General features: G+C 36.9%; 1 protein-coding gene across 2 annotated transcripts in view; it reads right to left on the reverse strand.

Annotated features, from left to right (window-relative positions):
• The window catches only part of tinc (tincar), a 383,279-nt gene that overhangs the window by 210,020 nt on the left and 147,513 nt on the right, over positions 1-25,746 (reverse strand). The window contains exon 2 of one of the 2 annotated variants that reach the window (XM_067758474.1): positions 17,487-17,542. The exons of the other annotated variant lie outside the window; for it this stretch is intronic. The gene's annotated coding sequence lies outside the window, so the exon portion shown is untranslated. The remainder of the gene's footprint in view (positions 1-17,486; positions 17,543-25,746) is intronic. 2 annotated transcript variants of the gene reach the window in all.

Consider the following 25,746-nt stretch of genomic DNA (forward strand, 5'->3'; position numbering starts at 1 on the left):
AGAGTAGGAAGAAGCTACCGGAAAGCAAAACCGAAGCCAAAACCAAGTCCGGTATTAGAACGCAAACTAGAAAACGAGCCAGAGAATTTAACGAAGTGTTAAGGGGTTATTATAGGTGTATTACCGATGAGATAACGAGTTATCGATTTATTTTCGAAGTTTTATAAATATTCTATCTATAACAAAGGTAATCAAAGATTTTCCGAAGTATCATCGACGAGTTCACGGTTTTTTATTGAAAAGTTATCGATTATTTATCGAAAATGTATCACTTTGCCATCGAAACAGTTATCGATTTGTTATCAAAAAATATATAAATTCTATGACGAAAAGTTATCGGCTTTTTGTCGGATTGCCAGTTTGGTATGGGTATGTTATTGATGGTCTCACAAAAACACACAACTATGTAGGTTTATAAGTTGGGTTTCAGAATGAATTAGACTTTATTACTATTTTTGTTCGTATCAACTTTTTATTTACCATCATTAACCTTTACTGGAATCCTCATGCTCATGTTATTTTCGTTTGTTTGTTTTTGTTTTTTTGTTGCTTTCTCCAGGTACTGTTTGTCCTTTTACACAGTAAATGGGCGAAAAATGCGAAAACAATGACTTTTGCTGACATCAGTAACACAAAGGAAACAAACGAAGAATCCACGCAAATAAATTCCAAAAAAAAGAAGACGAAAACGAAGCAATGAGAGGGTTAACGAGCAAAGGATGCAGTAAAATTTGACGTTAGAAAAAACATTCAATTTGTAAATGAAAGCATGGATCCCCACCACAGGAGCACACACCCATGCACGCAGTGAGGTCCTGTAGGCAGCATGTGTGTTTGTGTGTGTGAGTCATACACATTTAAATGTAATAAATTCGAGTTATAAATAAGCAAGTAAGGAAGGAACTGTCATCGACTGTTCCGGAGACCTCTATATCTTTTATGAATGGAGCTCAATATATAAGATCTGAACAATCAGTTGTATGGGAAATATGTATATGATATATACAATCAATCTTAACAGTTTTAGCAAACAATAACGTAGGCCATATATGTAAGCATTTGGAAAAAAATTCAAGTTTATAGCTGTCAAAATGAGGAAGGAGTGACGAAACCCCCTATTATCTGAAGAATCGGTTGTTTCGGAGATAAATTATATATTGGTCCGATCCGAAAGGCTCTGACAAATGATATATCGGACACCATAAATTTTATTAAAATATCTCAAAAATTAGGGCACTAGTTTGCGTTCAAACAGACAGACGGACACGGCCAAATCAACTCAGCTTGCCATCCTGATCATTTCGGTGTTCTTAATGCTTGGCCTGCCTCACCGCCTTGAATGAAAGACAATGCTCCACACAAGAAAGTATTTTTACGGATCCAGCCTATTGAGTTAGAGGAAATGAGCAGTCCGAAAGGAATTCGATGCCGTCAGTGTGTTCCATTGGCGCCAGTTTACCGACGAAGAAGCAACTGTTGCGCCTTGTGTTGGAGGGTCATAACCGTTTAAAAGGTCAAGCGCCAATTAAGCAGGTTAGGTTAGGTTGAACTGGCCGGTCCATGAGGACCTCACATAGACTGGATGGAACCGTAGTGTTACCAGACGGTTATGTAACGACCAAACTGAAAAACATTATCAAAAACCAGGACCCTGTTATAAAATAATTCCGTCCTCTTGGCAAATACTAGAAACTTTCTAGTACCTATGCCACTTGCTGCTTCTAGACAGCTGTATCACTCCTTAAGCTAGAGGCATAACCTGGAAAACACAGGGCACAAGTAAAACACATTCTCAATCGTTTCCTCCTCTAACCCGATCTGCCTACATCTGCTATCACCAAGCCTAATTTAAAGGAATGTGCCGCCAGAAGGTAGTGTCCAGTCAGAATACCGTCATGGGTCTACAGTCCTCTCTTTTTAATGATTGAAGCAACTTTGTTTGTCTAAGGTTGTAAGACCTACACATAATCTTCGGCACGGCACGGACCGACACCATTCCCTCTTGTTCGATTATGTGCAGCTCTCGCCTTCTCTTAATCTCGCCCAATCTATTTCGGACGTCTACGGTGCAGGCTTCAAGGGATGCGCCCCAATTCAGCTAGTTGATCCACTTTTTCATTCCCATCTGTTTCTATATGCCCTGGGACCCGATGGAGATGTATGCTTTTCCCCGTCCCGCCATTTAAGTAATTACGCCTCCTCTCCATTAAGGTCTTACAATTTTCGAGAATTGCACCAAACTGAATATTCTATCATGAAAGGTATACAAAGTTGAAAGCAGAGGATTCATTATTGGGTTAGGCAAACCGTCAAATCGAAACTCATACGTGGAAATAAATTTTAATTGCATCAACGGCGCGCATTTTAGTATTAATTCAACAAATGAATTAAACAAAAGGTAGGATTAAATCGCAGTTTTCAAATTCATGCTATATCCTCTTACCATAAACGAGGAACCGTTGATAAGTCCATGATGATTTGTATATAACGTTATGAAAATTTCGCGAAGGCGAGGCTAGGAGTCTATCCAGCGATCGTTATAGCACCACATGAGGAATCTTTTCCATTATATTAGGGGTTTAGTTACGCAGAAGGTTAGTTCGCTTAGAAGGTAGCCGCATTAAAACGTTCTTTACTAAAGTATGAATGATATTGACGAGGAAAAATGAGACTACAGAAAGCGGATAGATGTGGAAGCCTACCGAGTTTTACCGTCGAACGATATTACAAAGTAATAACATAGATAGAGGCTGCCTAAAAAAACCGTTTATTTTGAAACGGAGCTTTGCGTTGAGTTGCGCCGGATGAACTGCCATGAGACAATAGGAAAATCCAAGGGGTTCGTCTGAGAGCGTTCCATGTACTTCAAGATAGAAGAGTATCATTAATGTTTGTCCTGAATATGCTTAGCTGGTTACGGTGTAAATACCATGTCATATTCCCAAGTTAGCCTTTAGGACAGAAAATCGTCCGTTATCTGGGGCTTTAATGGTCTAAGTGTATATAATTTCATCCGCCACATCCTCAATTGCAGCAGCCTCATTTGGGAAGACACTGAATTTATTGAGCAGCTTATCCTTCTCATCCTTCTATTCCCTTCTGAACATTTCTTTCTACGTTTCCTTACTCCTTCTCTTAACCTTTACAGTTTTCACGCCTTCTCTCTTTCTATCCATATTTTTTTCAGTTTAAAGGTCATCATTAAAGCGCCCATTGAAATATCTGAAACTGTGAACTTTTCAGCTGTACCTCGTAAGCTCACTGTTAGTTTATAACGACTTTCGAGAAACGCCTCTATATTACGGCTCTGTGTAAATATATGCTTTTGCCCATTTGTATACATACAGTAGATACATACCAGGATACAAAATAGCTTTTTGGAGCCATATACATATATAGCTTTAGTGGTATTTTAATTAAAAAACGTAAAATTGAAATGTGTATAAAAAGCAGCCACAGCAAATAATAATGAATTGCAGAAGAAAAAAATCCAAATAAATATTTATCTGTATGAATGTAATGCGAATTGTGTAGTGCGATTCTCATGCGTTCAATGAAAAATATCAGTTAGGACAGTCATTGCGTTGCGAATTTCAATTTCTATTTTCTCATTTTTTATGTTCTTTGCCCCTTTTTCACTCCCCACCACCCAACAAATGCATATGAATGTTATGAGACTGTAAAGAAATTGTTATTGGGCATTTTATTTGATGTCTAGTTTATTTCATTAAACTTGAAAGACTCAAAATTCTCATCAGGTTCATGAAATTTAAAGCGTTAATATGACTGTTACAGAAGAAGGTGCTGGATTGAGGATGGTTTAAGATTCAGCAGATCCTATGAGGTTTCTTTGAAATTTGTATAGAAGAGAAATTTACATATAAGAGATGTCCACGATAAAAATATATGTTGTTTAAGAGTGAATAAAAGCAAAACTTGTAAACATATCCGTAAAAGTGTGGTAAAAATAAATATAATTAAAAAAAAAAACTAAAAAAACACGCAAATATGGTGCCGTTTTATCACTAAATTTCTACTGGACATTTAATACTGCTGTAAAGCCAATAGTCCCCTTTGCTTCCCTATTTTGGTGGCAGAATGCCACGCAAAGAACGGCACCAGCAAAACTAAGCAAACTGCATCGACTAGTTTGCCATGGCATAACGGGTGCGATGAGAACGGCCCCTGCTGATGCACTTAGTGGTTTAGGAGGAATACCTCCCTTCTCTATTCTGATAGAGAAAGAGGCAACACTAGGCGCACTAAGACTTCCAAATATTTCTGAGTTGAAGCAAGGAAATATTATAGGGCATATGGAAGTAATAAGAAAATGCATAGGAAATCCCATATTATAACTACGTGACGTAATGTCCCTTAAGCTCAGAATCTCACGGAACTTTGAAGTGTCCATTGCGGACAGGATCCACTGGGAAACAAGGAATTCCTATAACGACCCTGACTCAGAGGTCTGGTTCACGAATGGATCGAAATTCGATGACGGAAGAACGGGAGCTGGCATCTGGGCCGAACTTCAAGAAATCGATACCAATGATATGCTGCCCCACCATATTTCAGGCAGAAATCCATGCAATAGAAGTCTGCGGTAGAAAATGGCTGCGGAGAAACTCAACATCGAAGAGCATCTACATTATGTCAGACAGCCAGGCGGCATCTAAGCTAGTGGATGAATGCACTGAAATCCTTAATGACCTGGGAGCCAAAAACAAGGTTTTGTTAGGATGGGTTCCCGGACATCAGGCACATGAAGGTAATGAACATGCAGATTACCTATCAAAGCAGGGTGCCATAGCAGCATTCTATGGTCCAGAGCCCTTTTGTGGACTTACAAAAGTACAAACCAGGGAAACTATAAGCAATTGGGAAACTAAACAATTCGGACGTCACTGGATTGACTGCCAAGGGCAATCACAGACCAAACTGTTTATACTTCCGGCAACGAAATTATCAGCCAAACTCATTAATCTAAGCAGGGAGGACCTAAAAACTCTCACTGGGTAATATACGGGACACAGCGGTCCACGATATTACCTAAGTAAGTTAAATCTATTCGATCCCCAAATTGGTCATTTCTGTGTGATAGATGATGAAACGCCAGCTCACATTCTCTGCGAATGCATTGCTCTGGCTAGGCAGAGACTGTCCCATCTAGGTGGTGGGACTCTTAATCCCTATGTCATATGGAGTAGAAAGCTTGAAGAGGTACTTAGATACATCAAAAGACTCCAGATACAAAATTAGGCTGAAAGGTCTTACACATTAGATCTGCACAAAGGTCGCAGTGCTTCCAAACCTAGTAATAATAATAATAATAATAATCACAAAATTAATATACAATTTCATTTTCATTAAAGGTATAAAAATGGAAATAAAAGTATAAGAATATGCTACAGAGACCGGGGATATGTTGGCAATGCAAATCTTAAGGTATACTAGCTATTATGTATATGGTTTCCGTATTTTAAAAATTATTATCACCTTACCATGATTTGCTTGAACCTAAATGAACCTGAGATTCCAAAGTTTCTAATAATCGTTTTCACTTCAGAAAATATAAAATTTTAGAACACCGCAATATATTCAATACCGGCAACCGAAAACTTGACGTAAATAGCATTTTAAACCAGCTAGTCATGAGAGGTAACTTTTGTTCACATAGAATCTTCATCCGTCCCACTGTGCGCCACATTATAATCAGGAGTAATTTGTGATTAGTAGGGTAGTGTGTTCGGTAAAACTTTTGAGACCATTTCGAGTTACAAATGGCATCGTTTCTTTAAAACCATTTAAGTTATACTTTCTCACAGTTCAGTCAGTTATCTCTAATACATAAATTATGCTTCGTGTACGGTGCTAAACACATTCTATATTTTAGTGTAGAGAACGCAGGCACATCAGGAATTATTGCAAAACTCAATTCAATTTAGTTTGAAGAATGCAATCTCTTGCTGACAAATACATGCATTGGGTGTAAGAAGGCTTGAGCTTTTACTCTTAAATTTCTTATGCCATCATTTGCAGCAACCCTTTTCATTGCACATTAGTACGTACATAAATAGTGAATTTATTTCCCGGTTGGCGCCTGTCAATTTCAATTCTGAAAGCTAACGTTTTTTCCCATTTTTTTCGATTTTGCCAATTTAATTATGTTTTTTTTTTTTGCATTTTCATTCAATACATATATACATTTTTCTTATTTATTTTCAAATTCAGCAAACGTACTTCGATTGGCATTTTGCTGGCAGGAAAAAACCAAAGAATGGTATGCATTTGGTTACAAGAAGAAGAGAATACAAACAAGTAAGGCAGTCTAAGTTCGGGTGTAACCGAACACTATATACTCAGCGTTTAAATTGTACAGTTAATTTCAGATAAATTACTTTTAATCCGATTCCGTCCATTTATTACAAATATTTCCCGCTATAAAGAAAGTATGTATTCCTAATTTTTTAACGATATATTAATTTATCTTCGAGTTATGGGCCCTGAAATCTAGCAAATTACTTAGTCGAAAAGGGGCAGTGCCACGCCCATTTAACATTTTTTTTATATTTTCTAACTTTTCGTTATAATGCAATTTAGAAAGTAAAACACCATAGATATCAAGCTGCTTTTTCAAAGGTATAGCTTATTATATTCGTCTACGATCTCTTAGAAGTCTTTTATACAAATGTGGGCGTGGCCTTTTTCCTGCTATAAGGAAACTATGTGTACTCAATCTAATTACGCTCCATAAATTTTCCTATGAGTTATGGTTCCCGACACATAGAATATTGCTTAGTCATAAAAGGGGCGGTGACACGCCAATTTACAAAAATTTTAACTAGTTTTTTCCTATTTCTTAATAAAAGTTCATTTGGAAAGGAAATACGGTTGATATAAAGCTCTTTTTGCAAAGAAGTAGCATATCTTATTCGTCCACGACCTTTTTAAAACTCTTATATAAAAGTGGGTGTGGCCCTTAACAAATTTCGCGAATTTTTCTTCCAGGTATTTGTTATAGTAAATGGTACCTCTCTACCGAATTATTATGATAGATTTAGCTGTTTTTGATTTATGATTAAAAATATTTGTAAAATTGATTTTATCACAAGTGGGCGGTGCCACGCCCATTAAAAATTTTTTTTTTAATTTTTATCAAGAGTCTCAATATCAGTCCACACATAAAATTTGAACATTCTAGGTATGTTATTTAATAAAAAAGTTAGGTTTTTGTGTTTTCCAAAATGTTATATATTGTGACGAACATTAGTGACACTAAGTGATACTCACATCACTAATCTGATACTAAGTAAATAAAGCCACAACAACAATAAAGCAAGCAGTCACTTGTATCTACATAAACGAATCAATCATTAGGTCTACACATATGTACGTACACGCAGCGGAGAGAAAACGCACAAACACATGCATATATCTTATATGAGATGCTCACACAAGAGAGCAATAATTTGTGCAAGTATCACTCACATATACACGCGCATATGAGAAGCTATAAACGTAGTTATAGCTGTTAATTTTATAGCTGATAACTAACTAGTAAACTCTAGAATAGAAAAGCCTAGAAATATGCAACGAGGAAACCAGACAGTATAAAAGCAGCAACAGTTGAGGCACAATAAATCTGTCTGATTTAAGCAGGCTATCAGTTGCGAAGTATAAGTGTTAATTGTGAAGTACCATTTTGCATTATTGAATAGTGGAGTTATTTATTCAACAGTTTAGTGATTCGAACGTTAGTAGAAGGTTGCAAATAAGAGGTATTTCAGTAAATTCGTTACAATATGTTAAAAGTGGGCGTAGTAATCATACATTAAATTACAATAAGATATCTCAATGTTTACTCAAGTTATCGTGTACACGGACAGATGGACGGACAGACGGACGGACATGGTTTAATCAATCCCTTTTTTCATCCTGAGCATTTTGATATATGGAAGTGTCTATATTTATCTCGATTCGTTTATGCCGTTACGGGCAACCATCAAAGTTGATGTACGCTGTGTAAAAAGCACGATGAGTATAAAAAAGTTGAAGCGGAGCAAAATATATTGTAATTCGCTGGCACTATAAAGCCGCGTTTTCTCCTCAATCACGATTGCATGTTTTCAAAATGGCAACCAGTGTTCCTGTGAGCCTTTTTTTCGAACGTCATACCAAAACGCACCAGCGTGCAAAGCCACCAAGTCAGTCAGTGAGTCAAAAAGTTATTTATGTATACATGTAAGTATGTACTACTAATAGTTGGTAGTAGTAAACGGGACGGACACTCTGTTAGCCAGTCAAAGCTTGTGATAGTAATATATTGTATAGCGCAGTAAGCCAGGCAAGTCGACAAGCTAACAATGAACTCCACCACCAACCCATTGAGTTGTTAATAATGGCGGCAATCGGTTTGTGCATTTCACCAAAGTGGGTCAATATATCGTATGCAATTTCCTATTTATTCGAAGAGTGGGTATTTTTATTCTTTCATAGCTGCAGCGCTTTTTCCGCCACAATACACTTTTGTTGTTGATATTCATATATCAAAATTAGGAAAGGGGTGCATAAGAAAATAATATTGGGGATATGGCATTTGTGTTCAAGTGACTTGGCGCATTAAATTTCCTGAATAACAGAACTAATAGTTTTGGTCATGTTTAGTACAAAAGGATAATAATGAAAACTATTTTGATTGAGTTTATAAAAAATTTTAAATTATTTTTTACAAGAAGGCCCAAATAGAGGTTTTGAATAGCTTCCCTCTGCAGATAAGGCAATGCAAGAGATATTATTCTATCTTGGCGAATTGTGAAAGGTTCAACTGATGTCTTCAACTGCATCTGTTACATGGCCACGTCATTGACGGTGTCTGGCTCAACCAGTTCCATAGCGTACACTTCTGTTATACTCTGTTTTAGCTAGTTTTAAACCGGTTTTTTAAAGGTAAAAGGTAGAATTTAAAAGATATAAGAAACAATGTTAAAGGCGTAAGAGCCAAGGTATTGCAGTACAAGGCACAAGGTATCAGATACAAGATCTGAGGTGCAAAGTACAAGATACTAGGTAGAAAGTTAAGGGTACAAGGTGCAAAATACAAACTAAAAGGTACGAAGTACAAAGCACAATGTACTAGGTACAAGGTACAGGATACAAGGTAGCAGGCACAAGGGGCCAGGTACTAGGGACCAGGAACAAGGTAAAAAGTACAAGGGACAATGTTCGAATTACAAAGTACAAGGCACTCCCCCAGCGAGTTGAAGGGCCAATTGATTCAAGGGGTTGTATAGCGCAACCTTTTCAAGGACATTACAGCGCAATTTATAGCTTCCAGTTGTCTTCCCCATCTACCCATGTCAAATTCTGTGTCTTTAGCAGCCGAGGCGCTGTCAACTCCAATTTCATCACCGAACTAGAGGGTTGGGGGCGAGTTTTCCTAGAAGGTTCAATGTGGTCATAATAAATAGTTCTAGAGATGTTAGAGCTTATACCTTAATGGCGCTTGTTACCGAAATATTCCGGATCCATATCCGGCTAAGGACCATCAACATCGATTACACTCCCTTTCTATTGGTTGGTGTATTTATCGCTACAAAAAAAACAGGTACAAGGTACGAGGTAAAAGTTATAAGGTAGAAGGTACAAGGAAGATACTAGGTGCAACGATAAGGTAATGTAGAGAAAAGGTACAGTTTAGTTTAGATTAAATAATTCTGTCAATTAAGACGAAACATATCCTGAATGTGTCCATTGTGGTGTAAAATTTCTTTTTACAACCAAACGGAAAGCCCATTAAGTACCTGAACTTATGTTATAGAATAACGCGTGGCAAATACTAGAAGTTTGCTATGACCCAGTCTATGTGATACATCGAGATCTGATAAATCTGCAGCATCTAGCAGCTGTACAGGCCACGAATACACAACACGCTCAACCGATTCCTCCGGCAGTACGCACTTGACTTATCTAGTCTTAATTATGAGCTTCAGGTCTTCTCTAGCTGAAGATATTAGCACGTCTTTTATTGTACATGATCTTAGAGATATTGTGAATTTGTGGCATGCGCCTTCTGTTTTATTGATACTTCGAGAGCTGCGCCATCCTTTGGCAAATCATTAGCCTGTAACAGTGCTTAGATGTTTTAGAAGTAGTCGGGAAATGATCTAGAAGCTCTCCCGATATGATTCTAAAGTAATCCCAAAGTTATGCTGAGACTGATTCAAATTCATCTTAAAATAGTATCGATGTGATTTTAAAGTAATCCCAAAGTTATACTGAAATGTAACCCAATTGGTTCTGAAATATTCTCCAACTAATTTTAAAATAATCCTGAAGTGATCCTGAAAATATGCCAAAATTTTCCTAAAATATAGAAGTTATCCCAAAACTCTGCTAAAATTGTTTCAAAGTAGCCCCGAGATAATGCCTAAAATATACCAGAAGTGATCCTGACGTTGTTCTGAATTGCTTCCAAAATTGTTGGGGAACGATTCCGAAAATTATCCCGCAACGATTTCATAACAGTCCTAAAGTGGTTTCAAAGTAGTCTCGAAATGATCTTAAAATAATTCCGAACTGATCTCGAAATCGATCTAAATTTGTTCCGAAATAGTATCAAGCTGTATCAAAGATAATCGAGAAATAATCCTGAAAATTTCCCTAATACGAAACAGTCCCAAAGTAGTGCCGATTTGGTCCAAAAATATACGAGACAAGTTATACAGTACAAAGTTTGACCGAAGTTCCTTTAATTAAATGATTTGGTATGTAATTTTCTTATGTGAAAAACCATGAGTCCCAAGTTTTTGTATGAATCGTTGTCTTTATTTAAAAATTTACGTTAAGTCTTTTTTTTCCTTCACTTTGACAACCGACCATTTATCGAATGTTGGCATCACTATGCTGTTAGTAAATAATCACGCAACAACAAAAACATGAAGCAGCCACTGTTATATACATGTCCACCTTAAAGCTAGCAACATTTGTGTAGAAGGCGACGAAGAGATATCTCATACACACACATGTAGTCATCAGCCGAAATAGTTACTCACAAATACACACGCATATGGCTATAAACTACAAATATGCACGTATATAGCTGGTAACCAAACATGGGCTACAAGAGTTCTAGAAGGTGAAACGTCTAGCCCTTTGGAGAAATATGCGGAAGAGGCAACAGAAAGTATAAAAGCAGCGCAAGCTGAGTAATAACTAATCAGTTTTTTTAAGCACGCTATTGGTTGTGAAGTATAATTGTACTACTCCCAAAATAGTCTAATAAAGACCATTTTGCCATACAGAATATTGGAGTGATTTATTCAACAGTTTAGCGATAGCGGTAGCAGAAGGTTTCAAATAAGCGGAATTTCCCGAAATTCGTACGATTGCAGTCCGAAACAGCTGAGGATGAACTCACCTCTGACTTTGGTTCTCATAGCTACCAAAAATCTTTTAACGCATTCAGGATGTTATTATTACGCGTTCTTTGATGCCATGAAAGATCACCAGCACCTGTTTTTTATCCCTTTAGTGCCTCTCAGGAGCTATTCTTCAATTGAGAACTCCACTTTTTCGAGAAAAGTAGTGAGACACTGTTTACGTTAAACCAAAAACTCAAATAAATCGCCTATGTTTAGAGCAAAGAATACAACATCTGGTTGCTACCCCCTGACTACCCTTACTTTGTAAACTTTTTCCGGCCATTTGCAATATATGTAAGTACACCGTCAATGCACTCTAATGAGGACTTCACTAGAACCAGTGAACTGATAACTGAAGATATAACAATACATACAAATGACCAACCAACTAACTATCCAACGAACTCACGTAACAATAGTTCAAGCAACACATCAGCCAGCCATTCAATCAATGGAGTCAATCCCCCAAATGCTGGGAATGTAGTACATATTTCAAAATGATAATGATACTAACTCCTTTTCTTGTTATTTCTACTTTTGTTGTTTGGTTAATTAACTCAGTCGAATGAGCTTTTGTTAATGCACTGCACTTAAGTATTTAGAGATGTGCATATGTGATTGAAGGTGCATGTGTGTGTGTGAAACTCAATCAGGATGCTGGATATGTGAATTACAGTCTAATGACCTATTTACGTGTGCACAGACCAAATGTATAGTTTTAAAAATGAAAAAAAAAAAAAACAGCTTAAAGCAAAAGTGCTTTTGAAACTTTAATTTTTATTTTTTTTAATTAATATTTTGGTGTCTCTATTGATTATATGATTTGAAGAGCTATTTCATTGTGCCACATTGATAGCTTGGCCAATTGTTATAAAAATGGAAACGAATACTTGTAATAAAAAAATTACAAAAATATTGAAATATTGTAAAAATTGTAAAATTACTTAATAAACACAAACCCACAAATAAGAACACTATGAACTTCTTGCTCTGACGGATACTCAGTCGACATGAATTTGGAGCAATAGCAAAGATTTTTTCCATTATATGCTTTTTTGTATTCGTAATAGGGCAAAGGGGGAGAACTTGTCTGAGATGAGTAAAAGATTACTACAATATTTGTAATGTCGTTTCATCGGAACTCTCAACCTCGGAATATAGAACCATACAGTTCGAGTTGGGTGTGGTACTTATATAGAGACAACTTCAAAAAGAAACCATTAAAAGACTAAGTGAATCAACTATAATAGAGACATGAGACAAATATTGATAATAATAATCCCCTGACCGAGAATGGAAGCACAGCTTTTATATAAGTGGAGAACTGACTTGAAATAATGGTGGATGCACTTAAGAGAGAGCAAATACTCTGCTTGCAGTATACTTTCATGATAATCCTTTCAAAACCGGAGCCTTTTCAACCCAAATTAAGACCCAACTCATTTCAATATCTCCGGAACGATTAACACCCGAAGAATAGGATGGTCAGTTTATATAGGAGGTTTCTCGAGACAATCGGACCCAGGAGCGCAACTTATAAGTGTCGTTATCAACAACATGTAGACCTTCAACCATAAAGAGCAAATCTCTTAATGCCAGCTAGCTTACGTGCATAACCTGTAGATCCACGTTAACATCTTTCTTACTTACTTAGTTAACTGGCGCTTAACCGTTGAAACGGTTATAATGTTTGGATTCCGTATTTTTTTGTTGTAATCTCTAATATGTTCTCTGAACCTCGTTCTTATTTGCCGTCCTGTTTGTCCTATGTGAATATGTTGGCATCTGCAGGTAAGCTTGTATAAGCCGTGGCTTCTAAACGCATCCTGTGAGTTAGTGATAGTTACCCCAGTCAGCCACACAAATCGATTAGTAAACCACCCTCGGTTCTGAATGAACACACCGCACATACACATAACTAAATACACACAAGCATCCATTTTGACAATAACTGCTCATGTACCTACGAACTATAAATACAGGACAAAGGACAACAACAGATCAGAACGAAAATCGACACTGATGATGGTACAACGCCGAAACCGGTTTGTCCCGAAAAAATTTTAGGCTGAGTTTCCCTTCCAATTTGCGGCGTGCTTCTTTAAATTTCCCCTATGCCTACTCCCAACGGCATCTGCAAGACAGACGAATTACCACTAAGAAGCTTTTTATGGCAGAAATACATTCGGAGTGCTTGCTAAATCACTTCCGAGGGGCGACTCCGACTAGAATTTTTTTTTCTAACTGAAAAAACCTGTTTCTAAATTTTTGATGTTCCTTTGAAGTTGATGACAGGTTGTGGGAGGCAGACCAAGCTACCACCATACCACAGGGCCACCGGGAGGGCAGGTTTGTGATGCGTGAGCTTGATAATTGGGCCATTATAAAGTGCTTATAGAGTTGGCTAGCTTGCCACTAGCAGAATAACAGGGATTGGGATTACAGCCAATTTTTCTGGAATGTGTCCTGTCATCATTTACACTGAAAGAAATGTTGCTAGTAAAATCAACAAATCGGTTCTGTTGTTCTTGACTTAACGGAGATTCGGTGGAATTGATCGAATTATGGTAAATCGACCGAGTTCTTTGTCAAGCGAACTTAGCGAGCTTAGTCATTTCAACAGAAGAGAAATTGTCGCTCTTAAGTTAACAAAATTTTGTAAAATTGAGAGATTCCTAATCAATCTAACTGATTTTTCTGTTAACACAACTGATCTTACAGGTCATTCCAACCATGGTATAAAAAAGAAGGTAGTTCCACTCAAAATTTTTTGACGAATTTGGGGATTTTTGAAATTTCATAATATTTGTTGTTTTGTTAGAAGCGTTGCCATACCGTTACTGTTTTAGGCGAAATTGTGGTTTTACGGGATGGAAATTTCCTTCAGGATGAAAAAGCCATGGTCATCTGAGACAGAAATAATATGATTTACTACGATTTATGTGCATACATATTTATTGAGAATCAGTAAATCATGCAATTTTATTGAAAAATAGTGGATAGTGACTCATACACTGGTTAATGGCTCATACCTTTATGGCAGCTTGACCCCTAGACAGAAAAAAATACACGCAAAATCCTGTTGTTTTAGCATGGCTAATAATAGGTCATGCCTCTACAGTGGATATTTTTCAAGAAATAGTGCACCTCCAAAGCCTGCAGTGAGTGGTAGGTGTTTAATTTGTTACGTTTATGGGACGCTATATCCATGTCAATGTTAAAAAGGCACAGAATGTGCATAGGCGGGGCTTGCCCCAAGGTGACCGCTGGTACAACGGGCCAAAAAACTCTCATAACTAGTGATAACCTGCAGAGCTATAGGGAATGTGGACTTCTAGCCAATTAATCACCATTCAATTTCATAAAAATTGCCTTTAAGTATGCTAAAATCTTTATAAATTGCGGTTTCGGTTTATAAGGACCTCCTTTGGGCAATAAAGATACACGTTTGTCAATATGTTCTGAGCAAACGTATGGATACTTACGAAGGCTATATTCCCTTGCTTTGTATCTTTTGATCAATGTTTCTTCCACAAACCAATTTTCCGGAGCTCGAAAACTTATTAAAAACCTTCCTTTCTAGGATGATATTTCATGTTAAAATATTTCCAACGCATGTGGTTATTTTTTTTTTCTTTTTTATTTAAAATAACTCTGAAAGTAATATAGTCGTATCGGTTATATGATATCCTTCAAAATTAGAAAAATTCGTAACATTTTTCAATCTGGTAGCATGTTTTTGGTGAAATTGTCATTGTCCTCGCAAAAGTCAAGTGGCTAACGTCACACTAAATGGAACTACCTCCATTTTTTGTATCATGATTCCAGGCATGCTTAACCAACGAAACGATATCATTTCGTTACGATAATCAACGTTAATAAACGAAACGAAGTCATTTCGTTTCGTTTATTAACGTTAAGATCGTCAAATTAACGAAATGATTTCGTTTCGTTTTCTGCCATATCAAAACGAAATCAAATCGTTTATGTTGATTATTAATTTCAAACTATGCTGGCAAAGCTGATTGATGGCGGAGTCATTAAAGGTGAAAGCATTATCCAAGCTGATTGCAACTTTTCTCATGAATTTTGACAGTACAAACATTTCTCAGAGTATTTTTGACATTACCACCAACGAATTACACAAACAAATTACATAGAGTTTGTGTGTGTATGTGCGCTCGTTGTTGCCACCTTACGGCTTCACCATGGCTATAGCATTGCCAGCACAATTCAAACATAAAGTATCACGTTTTCGTTAACGTTTTTAACGTTAACGAAAGCTTTTCGTTTCGGTTAAAAACGAGATACAATTTATCTTGATAATTTCTTTATCGATAATATTTCGAAGTGTTTCAACGGAAACGGTGGAAATTTTTTGATAAACGATTAGCTTAACGTTAAGGTGCATCCCTGCATGATTCCAACGGCGGTCAACTGTCAATACATGAGCGAATTTCAAAGAGAAATTTACGCTCACTGCGCTCTCTACTTTGTACTTACGACGATGGTGCCACTTGTTAAAAAAAACACCAAAATAAGAAAACCGTCAAATCGAAAAAACACACAAAATGGGAAAACAATAAAAAACTAGTTTTTCAGTTATCAATACAAAACGAAAAACCCTTGTTTGGATTTACTGTGCAAAAAATTATGAGATACCGGGACACCTATTTATCGGGTACAATTTTGCAACTTCTCTTCCAAGTGAAATGCAAAATTGCGCCCTCTTGTTGTAAAAGTTTTGTTTGAACGAACAGGTTTTTTCCAAAGTTAGTAACATTTTGTTCAAGTTTTTACGAATTTTCACTCACGCGAATGAATTTAATAATATAATAAAAAACACACTTTTTTAACGTTGATGTTTCCGACAACACAAAAGTTTGAGTTGTTTTGGAATCGTTTCAAAGTGTTATGAAAACTAAACTTGCCGAATTACATGTAAAGTTAACTTCTAGCGATTTGATTCTTTACTTTTCTATAACTTACAAGTTCTCTATTTAAAATGTTATGTCATATCACAATCAAGTGTGACAACTACATGCGAGAAAAGAAATTGAGAATGAGCTGAGCTGCAACCGAAAGAATTGAGAATCAGTTTTGTGACTACTATTTTCATTTATATTTGCAAAGCGAAGTTCAAAACTATAAATTAAATAAATTATAAAATATAAAATTTGGTGAAAGTGCGTTTAATAAAACAAAACAATAAAGTGTATAATATTTAATGGTGCCAGCATATTTGATGTAAGCCCAATTGACGTTCGGTTAGTAAGTGCCACCGTGGTGTGATGGTAGCGTGCTCCGCCTGCCACACCGTATGCCCTAGGTTCGCACCCTGGGCAAAGCAACATCCAAATTTTAGAAATAAGGTTTTTCAATTAGAAGAAAATTTTTGTAAGCAGGGTCACCCCTCGGCAGTGTTTGGCAAGCGCTCCGAGTGTATTTCTGCCATGAAAAGTTCTCAGTGAAAACTCATCTGCCTCGCAGATGCCGTTCGGAGTCGGCATAACGTCCGACCAATTTGTAGGGAAAATCAAGAGGAGCACGACGCAAATTGGAATAGAAGCTCGGCCTTAGATCTCTTCGGATGTTATCGCGCCTTAATTTATTTATTTATATGGCAACATAGGTACTTTTGTACAAAGCTGTCGCTCCAACTCTTTTTGTTCATTTGACTACTAAAACGGTCAATTACGAATCAACGATTTGTGCGCAGTTGATTCAACATCTTGTTGCGATGGATAAAAATTAACAGAAATTTCGGTTGAATTGAACCGTATTTCGGTTGATTTTACCAGTCTTTTTCTTTCAGTGTAGTGTTGATGGGTTGGGTTTTTGTACTGTTGAGATTCAGAAGGGAAGAAATACGCATAATTTTTTATGGCCCTTATCAAGAATATTGAAGACGAATGAATAATGGTAATAATTAAAACAATATTAATGAAAATAATGTTATTCATTTACATACATATCGTTTTTAAGTTTACTGACATTAAGGTTAATCTGTGTTATTTATTACCCCAAAAATGTTATTTATCCGACTTAACGAAATACAATGCTCACCTTTTTTGTGGCTTCAATATTAAGGGCATAATACTTTAGCGAATTGTTGAAGGAATCTGAAATGAAAAAATTAAAAAAACATATACACGTTAGTATTTATAACTTTGGTTTTTAAAAACTGTTAAACAAAAACTCATATTGATACAAACTTATTGACAAAACCATATTTTAATGACTTCCATTACAATTTCATCATAAAATATACACTTTTTTGGACATAAATATACAAATATTTTTGTATACATGGAATTTAACAAACTGTGCAAAAATAATTTTTTTTAGTATAAGTTTTCTTTATGGATTTATTTATGGTTTTAATCGAATTTTTTTCACGAATTGATTTGTTGAATACGTAATGGACAAACGGGTAGGCTACGGATCTCATTATCTATTGCGAAGCGGACCTTCGTTTCGCCTCAGAGACGAACCATTCGCCTCTTTGTAGTATGTTAAGCGATCACGGCACACGGCACGGACGAAAACCGCTGATTCTTATGTGACAAAAGTAAATAGAAAACTATTTATAATGAATCGTTCGTCAAATTTAAACAAAAACAAGTAAGGACGGGACTGTCTTCGGCTGTGCCAAAGACTTCACCTTTCATGAATGGGGCTGAACAAATCTTATCCCGTTCTTAATCTCCAAATATTCGGATGTATAAGATAAGAAATATATTGTGAACAGATGTACATACCTAAACGATTTTAAGATAAATATAAAATAAAAAATGGCAAAATCTGAACGATCGGTTGTACGGGATATATACTATATATAGCTCCGATCTAAGTGATTTTTTAATGAAATCTTCTATAATACATTAGAATAAATATCACCAAATTTAACGTTTTTATATTGGAAATTAAGGGAGAAATGGCAAAAAAACTTTCCATCTGAACGATCGGTTGTATGGGATGGGTATATACTATATACATATAGCTCCGATCAAAGTTATTTTTTCAGGAAATCTTTTATGATATATTAGAATAAATATCACCAAGTTAACCGTTTTTATCTTTTAAATTAAGGGAGAAATGGCTAAAAATCTTTCTATCTGAACGATCGGTTGTATGGGATATAACTATATATAGCTCCGATCAAAGTGATTTCTTTAGGATATCTTCTATGAGATATCACCGAGCTTCACGTTTATACTTTCTAAATTGCGGCAGGAATGACCAAAATCGTCTTATCTGAACGATCGGTTGTATGGGAGATATATATGTTATAGTGGTCCGATCCTACCGGATCCGACAAATGTCCAATATGGTACAAAAATACATCCTTGTGCCAAATTTCATGGAGATACCTCAAAATTTGAGGAACTAGTTTGCGTTCAAACAGACAGACGGGCGGACAGACGGACATGGCTATATCCATTCAGTTCGTCGCCCTGATCAATTCGGTATACTTAATGGTGAGTCTATCTTCTATATTTCTCAACGTTACAAACATCCAACCAAAGTTAATATACCATTTCATGTTCATGAAAGGTATAAAAAACAAACTATTTTCGGTTGTATTCGAATATACTTATAGAACAGTGATCGGCAAAAATTTAAATGCAAGTGTGTTGGTGACAGCTAGAACAATAGGGTGGGTCAAATTTATTATTGAAAAGGCACATCTAGTTTCGGAATCTCTGGCTCATACTGAGTAATATTGCCCATGGGACCATAGGTCTGAAATGAATTTCGAGCCTCCCTAATTTTGTTAGAAAATTGTGTATCAAAATTTTCTCACTTGAATATGTGTAAAGCAAGTTTGGCCCAATTGAGCTATGGCACGCCGACCACTATATAGTTGAGTTGGCAGTTAAAAGGGAGTGAGTGTCATGCCATAACCCTTCTTGCCAACAACAATTTATTTAAGATCACGTCGCGAATGAGTTGCACCTTATGTACGATTCTGGTAAAGTTAGAGCTCGTTTCAGTTAACTTTGTTCATTGGTTTATAATTCGATTTTTTTTTTCATTTTCAATTTCAATAAAATCGTAATTTATAACGTATTTTGCTGTTCCCGATTTAAATTAGCATGAACGCTGCAGTCTTATCATCTCCGTAATGATCAGCATTTCAATAATATAGGTATATCGTGATTTTTGAGCGAAACCAAAAAACCTTGCTCTATCGCGCCCTCTATATGTATATTCCGTATGCCCTACTTTTATGGCTTTCCTTCCAAATTCCTGTTTTCCAACCAATATTGACGATATGCTTCCCCATTTTTAATATCATGCGTCGAAAATCTGCCCTGGAAATCCGCCGGCAAATGCTAATCCCTAATATAAAGCACATAAATGACTCCGAAACGAGTCACATTGGAACAAATTATGAGCTGTTTATGAGTGTAATAAGAGTATGATCGGACTCCTATTTAGGCTCACATAATGTCTGAGAAACGGCTCATATAGGACGACCATTGCAAGAAGGGAAATACACTCATTCCGCTATTATAAATGAGCTTATAATGAGCGTAATGGATCCGAGTTAGAACTCCTTTCTGACTCTTTTTTGACTCCGAAAATTTGCTGGGCATGGACGCTTCCGTAATTATGCGCATGTAAGTATTATGGACTTTTTTGATTGCAACAACAAATTACCTCCGTTATATATCCCGGTGCGGCCGATGATGGTAGCGTGCTCCGCCTACCACACCGAAGATCCGGAGTTCTCGCCCCGGGAAAAGCAACATCAGAAACTTTAGAAACAAGTTTTTTCAATTAGAAGAAAATTTTTCTAAGCGGGCTCGCCCCTCGGTAGTATTTGGCAAGCACTCCGAGTGTATTTCTGCCATGAAAAGCTCTCAGTGAAAACTCATCTGCCTTGCAGATGCCGTTCGGAGTCGGCAGAAAACAAGTAGGTTCCATCCGGCCAATTTGTAGAAAAAAAACAAATAGGAGCACGATGCAAATTTGAAGAAAAGCTCGGCCTTAGATCTCTTTGGAGGTTATCGCGCCTTACAGTTTTTTTTTTTTTGTATATCCCGGTTGGTGTGTCAAGTCTTCGTATGTCTTGGATAAGCCTTGACGTCAGATATTATACTTTCCAGCATAGCTTCCCGATATGCTGCAAAAATCCATCCTAAACGGGTCAATCCTAATCCTATATTTAATACATACAAATGACTCCGAAAAGAGTTAATGAGTCTGCTCGGACTCCAATTTAGACTCACTTAGTATATGAAAAAAGGCGCATACCGGACAATGATTGCAAAAACGGGAAAAGGATTCATTTTCGAAAATAAGCTCAAACAGAGCGTATACGCTCCAATTTTGGATAACTTTGTGACTCATTTAAGACTCCAAATGTTTTCTGGGAAGCTTTTCTTTTCAAATAAACACAAATTTGAATGTCAACTAATAAGCCCAGTGGTCCCAGATTTTATACACTTTTGCAAAATAAAGTATATAACTTTGAAAAACTCAACAGATTCTTTTTATATAAATCAGATCCGACAACATATAATTTTACAAGGGCTTTCTCCTTCACTTCGGCGTAACGTCAAAAACGGAAAATGCGAAAGAAAACCATAGACGAAATCGTGAAGAGACACATCGTTCGAACGAAAGGTTGGCAACACAGAATTATGCCCTAAATTTTTTTAACAAAAAAAAAAATGTTCGAAAATATATTACTTTTAAGTGAATATATAATATATAATAAATAACACTGCATACATAAAAAATTAACCCTCAACAATTGCTTAAGGAAGTTACACCGCACTTCAAACGCCACAAAACAATTCAGAAGCCAAAATAAGCTAACAAATACAACGCACCTCAAAACTTAATTTTTGATTTCAAAATAAGCTGAACCACTTGACAATGCAAGCTTCTTAAGTTCTTGTCTTGGTAAGGCCACCTAGTTCTGGAAAATAGACCATACAAAGCACTTAAGTTCAAGTGGTATTTGAAAGAAATTTTATTAGAAACTAAAAGGTGCATAGCACTTGAATCAAAATGTACAAATACCTTTGTTTATACACACATACATCTGTGTTTACGTAGCGACGAATTGGTGAGCCGGTGGGTTATGAGATTGGAGAGTGAGAGTAGGAGGTAAGAGGTTACAAGGTAGGGCGTAGAAGGTATGAGGGCCAGTGCCGAGAAGGGTAGATAGTAAGGTGGAAGGTAGAATTAGAAAGGTGTGAGGTATGCGTAGGACGTTAGGTTGAACTGGCCGATCAATAAAAAGCTCACATTGACTGAAACTATCCATAGTGCTGTGGGGTAGGACGAATTAGGAGGTGGGATGTGTGAGGTATGAGACAAAATGTAAGCGTGGAAGATCGGAGAAAATTATAAAGGGGTATTAAGTGGGGTTTATTGAAAGCTTAGGTAACGCTTCATCAAACTAGGGTCTAGAAGAGGCCCCACAAGCCCCTACTGAATAAAAATGGAGTTTTTATATGCTATGTACGAGTACGCACACATACGCGGTTTGAGGTGTTGAGGGTCAGCAGCTTTTCGTACCAAAAAAAGATCGACCAAGAGGATGCCATACGACATACGATGTATTTTAGCGTGGGATTTGTCCGAGAGTTCTCCTACATTGAGTTGATCGGTGGCCATAATAACAACGGTATTAGGTACAACAGCAGCTGAACTGGCGGACCCAGGTGCACTCCATGGTAGCTGCTTGCTCTGCATGGTCGTGAACTACACTGAGAGTTGCGAGGAATACCCGGTTAGTGTGACCATGCCCTCCCTCGGCCATTATAACTGGACAATTCGCTGGACGTTGCTTATCCCGCGTTCGCACAACAATATAAATTGCAGGGGGTAGTGTAGCATATTAACGCTGGTCGACCAGCTCAGGTGGAGCCAAGGATTAGGTAGCCATTAGGCTTCGAATCTCCCTCCCTTAGTTTCGGAAACGAGCGAGATAACCGTAAAAACGCGACTCGTTAGCTGGCATGCGAATGTTGACACCCATGTTAAGGCAGCACCCCATACACTCAGGCCGCCAATAGGAGATATCGGGTTGCCTTAAAAACGTCAATACCTCCCTCGAGTAACCTGCGAGAAATGAAGTGTTAAGAGCAAGTTTATTTATTTTACCCTTAATTCGTAATGATAGAGTTGATATATGAACTGCTTGTTTTGGCACTCAGTGAATTTCGTCGATAGATCATCACCTTCAGTGTGCCTTGCTGTTAATGCCCAGCTGTGGGATGTTTGTCGTGCATATCATATATTGCAGTTGTTGTTTGCGAACCTTTGTGGTATAGAAGAATGTTAGTTTTGTATGCGCAAATCAAATTACTGAGAAGATCGACCTAATTAAACGCAACGTTTCAGAGGCAGAGGAAAGAGAGCTTGGAGGAGGAAACTATGAGGAAAAGAAGTACAAGCGGGAGGAAAAAGAGGAAGGCAGAAAGCAATCCAATGTCTTCGAGGATTTAGTTTCGAACTAAGCATTGTTGATATTGGCTGAGTAGCAATGTTGAAAGTTTATCTTTACACCCAGATTCAACTTCTATCTAAAAGAAGAAGGATATTCGCGTCTTCTGACGTGTTTGAGAGTTCTTGATCCCATACACAGGTATGTATGTGGTTTCGGTGGAAACTCGCTGCGTTGTTTAAAGAACTCTTTTATGCCTTGCCGTTAAAGCTAGTTAGGTCGGAGCTCCTATTGAGTCTTCTATATCATGGAACGGAACGGTCATGTCTTTCTCAAAAACCTTCCTTAGTTATGTTCAATAGGGCAATTTTGGCAGCGCATACTTTTCTGGGCTGTAAAGTTAGTTTGAACAGCAGCCCATCGCAGCCCCAAAAAATTTCAGTTTGGTCAGCGATATATCTACGTCAATAGGATTCTTCAAAACTCCAAGGTAAAAGCTCTAAATATTATAATGGATCTAACTATGGTCGATAGGGTATTGAATCCACTTCTAAAGCAATACCTTATTCTGCTCTGGCACGCCAAATTTGCTCTTGCAATAACTTTATCCATGATCGCCCGAAAAGGGTTTCCTTCAAACCATAATTGCCAAGGGATGACGGAAAATCGTTAAAAATCGTTATAAGTTATTATGTCTTAAACTTGAATTCGAAGCGTATGGACACCAGCACCCTTATGAACCAGACATTTTTTGCTATTTTTATTAAAATGGTGCTTTTACTGATACTCACCCCTAAGCAATCACCCTGCAACCCAGATGGCCCCACTGTTATCCCTGCCCTGTGTAGACGCATATTTCAGTTACAAAATTAATTATTACGGACTGCCTTCAAACTTTACTAAGTAAATGAAGATTTAAAGGCTTACGCAAAACATTTGTAATTGAAATTTCATTTCATTCATTTCATTTCATTTTTTATTCATTTTCTTTCAAAACAGCATATATGTTACAATAGCGACTTAAATTAAATTAACTATAATTACAGAAAGAAAAGTAAGGCATTCTGTAAAAATATATGTATTTTAGTATCGAATGCCATCTCCGAATAAAATTGAATTCAAAAACATGTAAAATAGTGCGTGGGGTGAAGTTTGATTAAAAATAATGAGTAATAAAATATATTAATACAATATGTACATATACTTTTTTAAGTGCTATGGTTCAGCAAATTTTTGATGTCTTCGTGTGATTTCTCTAGTAGAAAAGATTTAACCTTTCCCAAAAACTCATTCAGATTTCTAGTGACACGTATACATGCAGGCAACGCATTAAAAGCTTTACAAGAAACGATAGTAAAGAAGTTGTTGAAGCTGGTTGTTCGAGAGGTCGGGACATACACAAGTCCATATGAGTTTTGCCTCAAGTTATAACTATCCGATACCAGGCTATGTAAATACCCACAGCGAATAAAAAATATCTTTAACGTTTTATAGTAGTACATATGCTTAACAGGAAGAACTTTCAGATCCCTAAACAACTCCATAGAGTGGTGAAAACGATCAACATTACATATTTTTCTTATGACCCATTTTTGAATAGTTAGAAGCTGCTGGATTTTATTACCTGCAGCGCCACCCCAACAGGTTATACCATAATGGAGCTTGGAGTGGACTAAAGCGGAATAAATAGTTTTAAGTGTTTCGTTTGAACAAACTTTTCTTAAATTGTAAAAATAACGAACGGAAGATCGCAAGTAGGACTTCAAACGAGAAATATGCGTAGACCAACTCAAGTTTTGGTCAACAATAACACCAAGATATTGGAAGTCGCTTACTTTTTCAATAGTGAAGCACTTATCGGAACAATTTACTTCAGCTTTAAACGATGCACAGAACAGAAAATTATTTTGTACAAAACGTTTGCAGTCAGTAGCATGGAATACAATGGCTATGTCAGGTGAGGATTTTGGATGCAAATTGAAATACATCAACTTCGTTTTCTTGCTGACACAGAGCTTATGTGCTGCAAACCACACTCTTAGCAAATGCACATCGTTATTGATTCCTGCTACTAAATCCAGATAGGTCGATGAGCCATAGGCGATAGCAAGGTCGTCAGCGAAGGCTGTTACTTTTCCATACAATGGCAGCGAGAATATTGAATTAAGGTAAATCAAAAATAGAATAGGACCTAAGACAGATCCTTGAGGTACACCTAAGCTAATTGTAACTGGGTTAATTTCACAATTATTGTGAAAAGTCTTTCAGTATTTGAAAGTTTGGTATTAATGGAATTGCATTTGCTTAGCTTACTCGTAGTAGACATACCTTTTGTATTTTCTATCTAATATATAAAATTCTTCTGTCACGTTTTGAGAGGCTTAACTCCTCCGAAACGGCTGAACCGATTCTCATGAAATTTTGTGAGCATATTGGGTAGGTCTGAGAATCGGCCAACGTCTACCTTTTTTTCGCTACGTACCTAGGGTCTTGGATTAAAACGTGGGCCCGGGTACCCCTAGAATGTGTTTATACAATATGGATATCAAATTGAAGCTGTTGATGTGAGCTATAATACAGGGTAAGTTTTACACCGCTGAGTAACTAGGATCTCGAGATATAGGCCAAAACATGGACCCGGATACCCCTAGAATGTGTGTGTATTGTGGATATCAAATGGAAGCTGTTGCTGAACTGTTGCTCTAAAGTTCATTGTGATATTCGATTTAGTGGCATCAACCTGGCAAAACTGATAAATATGCATGTGAAGCCGAAATAAAGACAAGAATTAATAATAGCCACTTACCTATTTACATACGTCCTATTCCATTTGCCTGAAATTTCGTATATAAATTTGCCTATATTATTATTTACGATGCTTTTTTCCGGGAAGTATACCAGAGACGGACTGGAAAT

This window comes from Eurosta solidaginis, chromosome 1 (assembly GCF_040869045.1).
Source record: "Eurosta solidaginis isolate ZX-2024a chromosome 1, ASM4086904v1, whole genome shotgun sequence".
NCBI classification, from domain to species: Eukaryota; Metazoa; Arthropoda; class Insecta; order Diptera; family Tephritidae; genus Eurosta; species Eurosta solidaginis.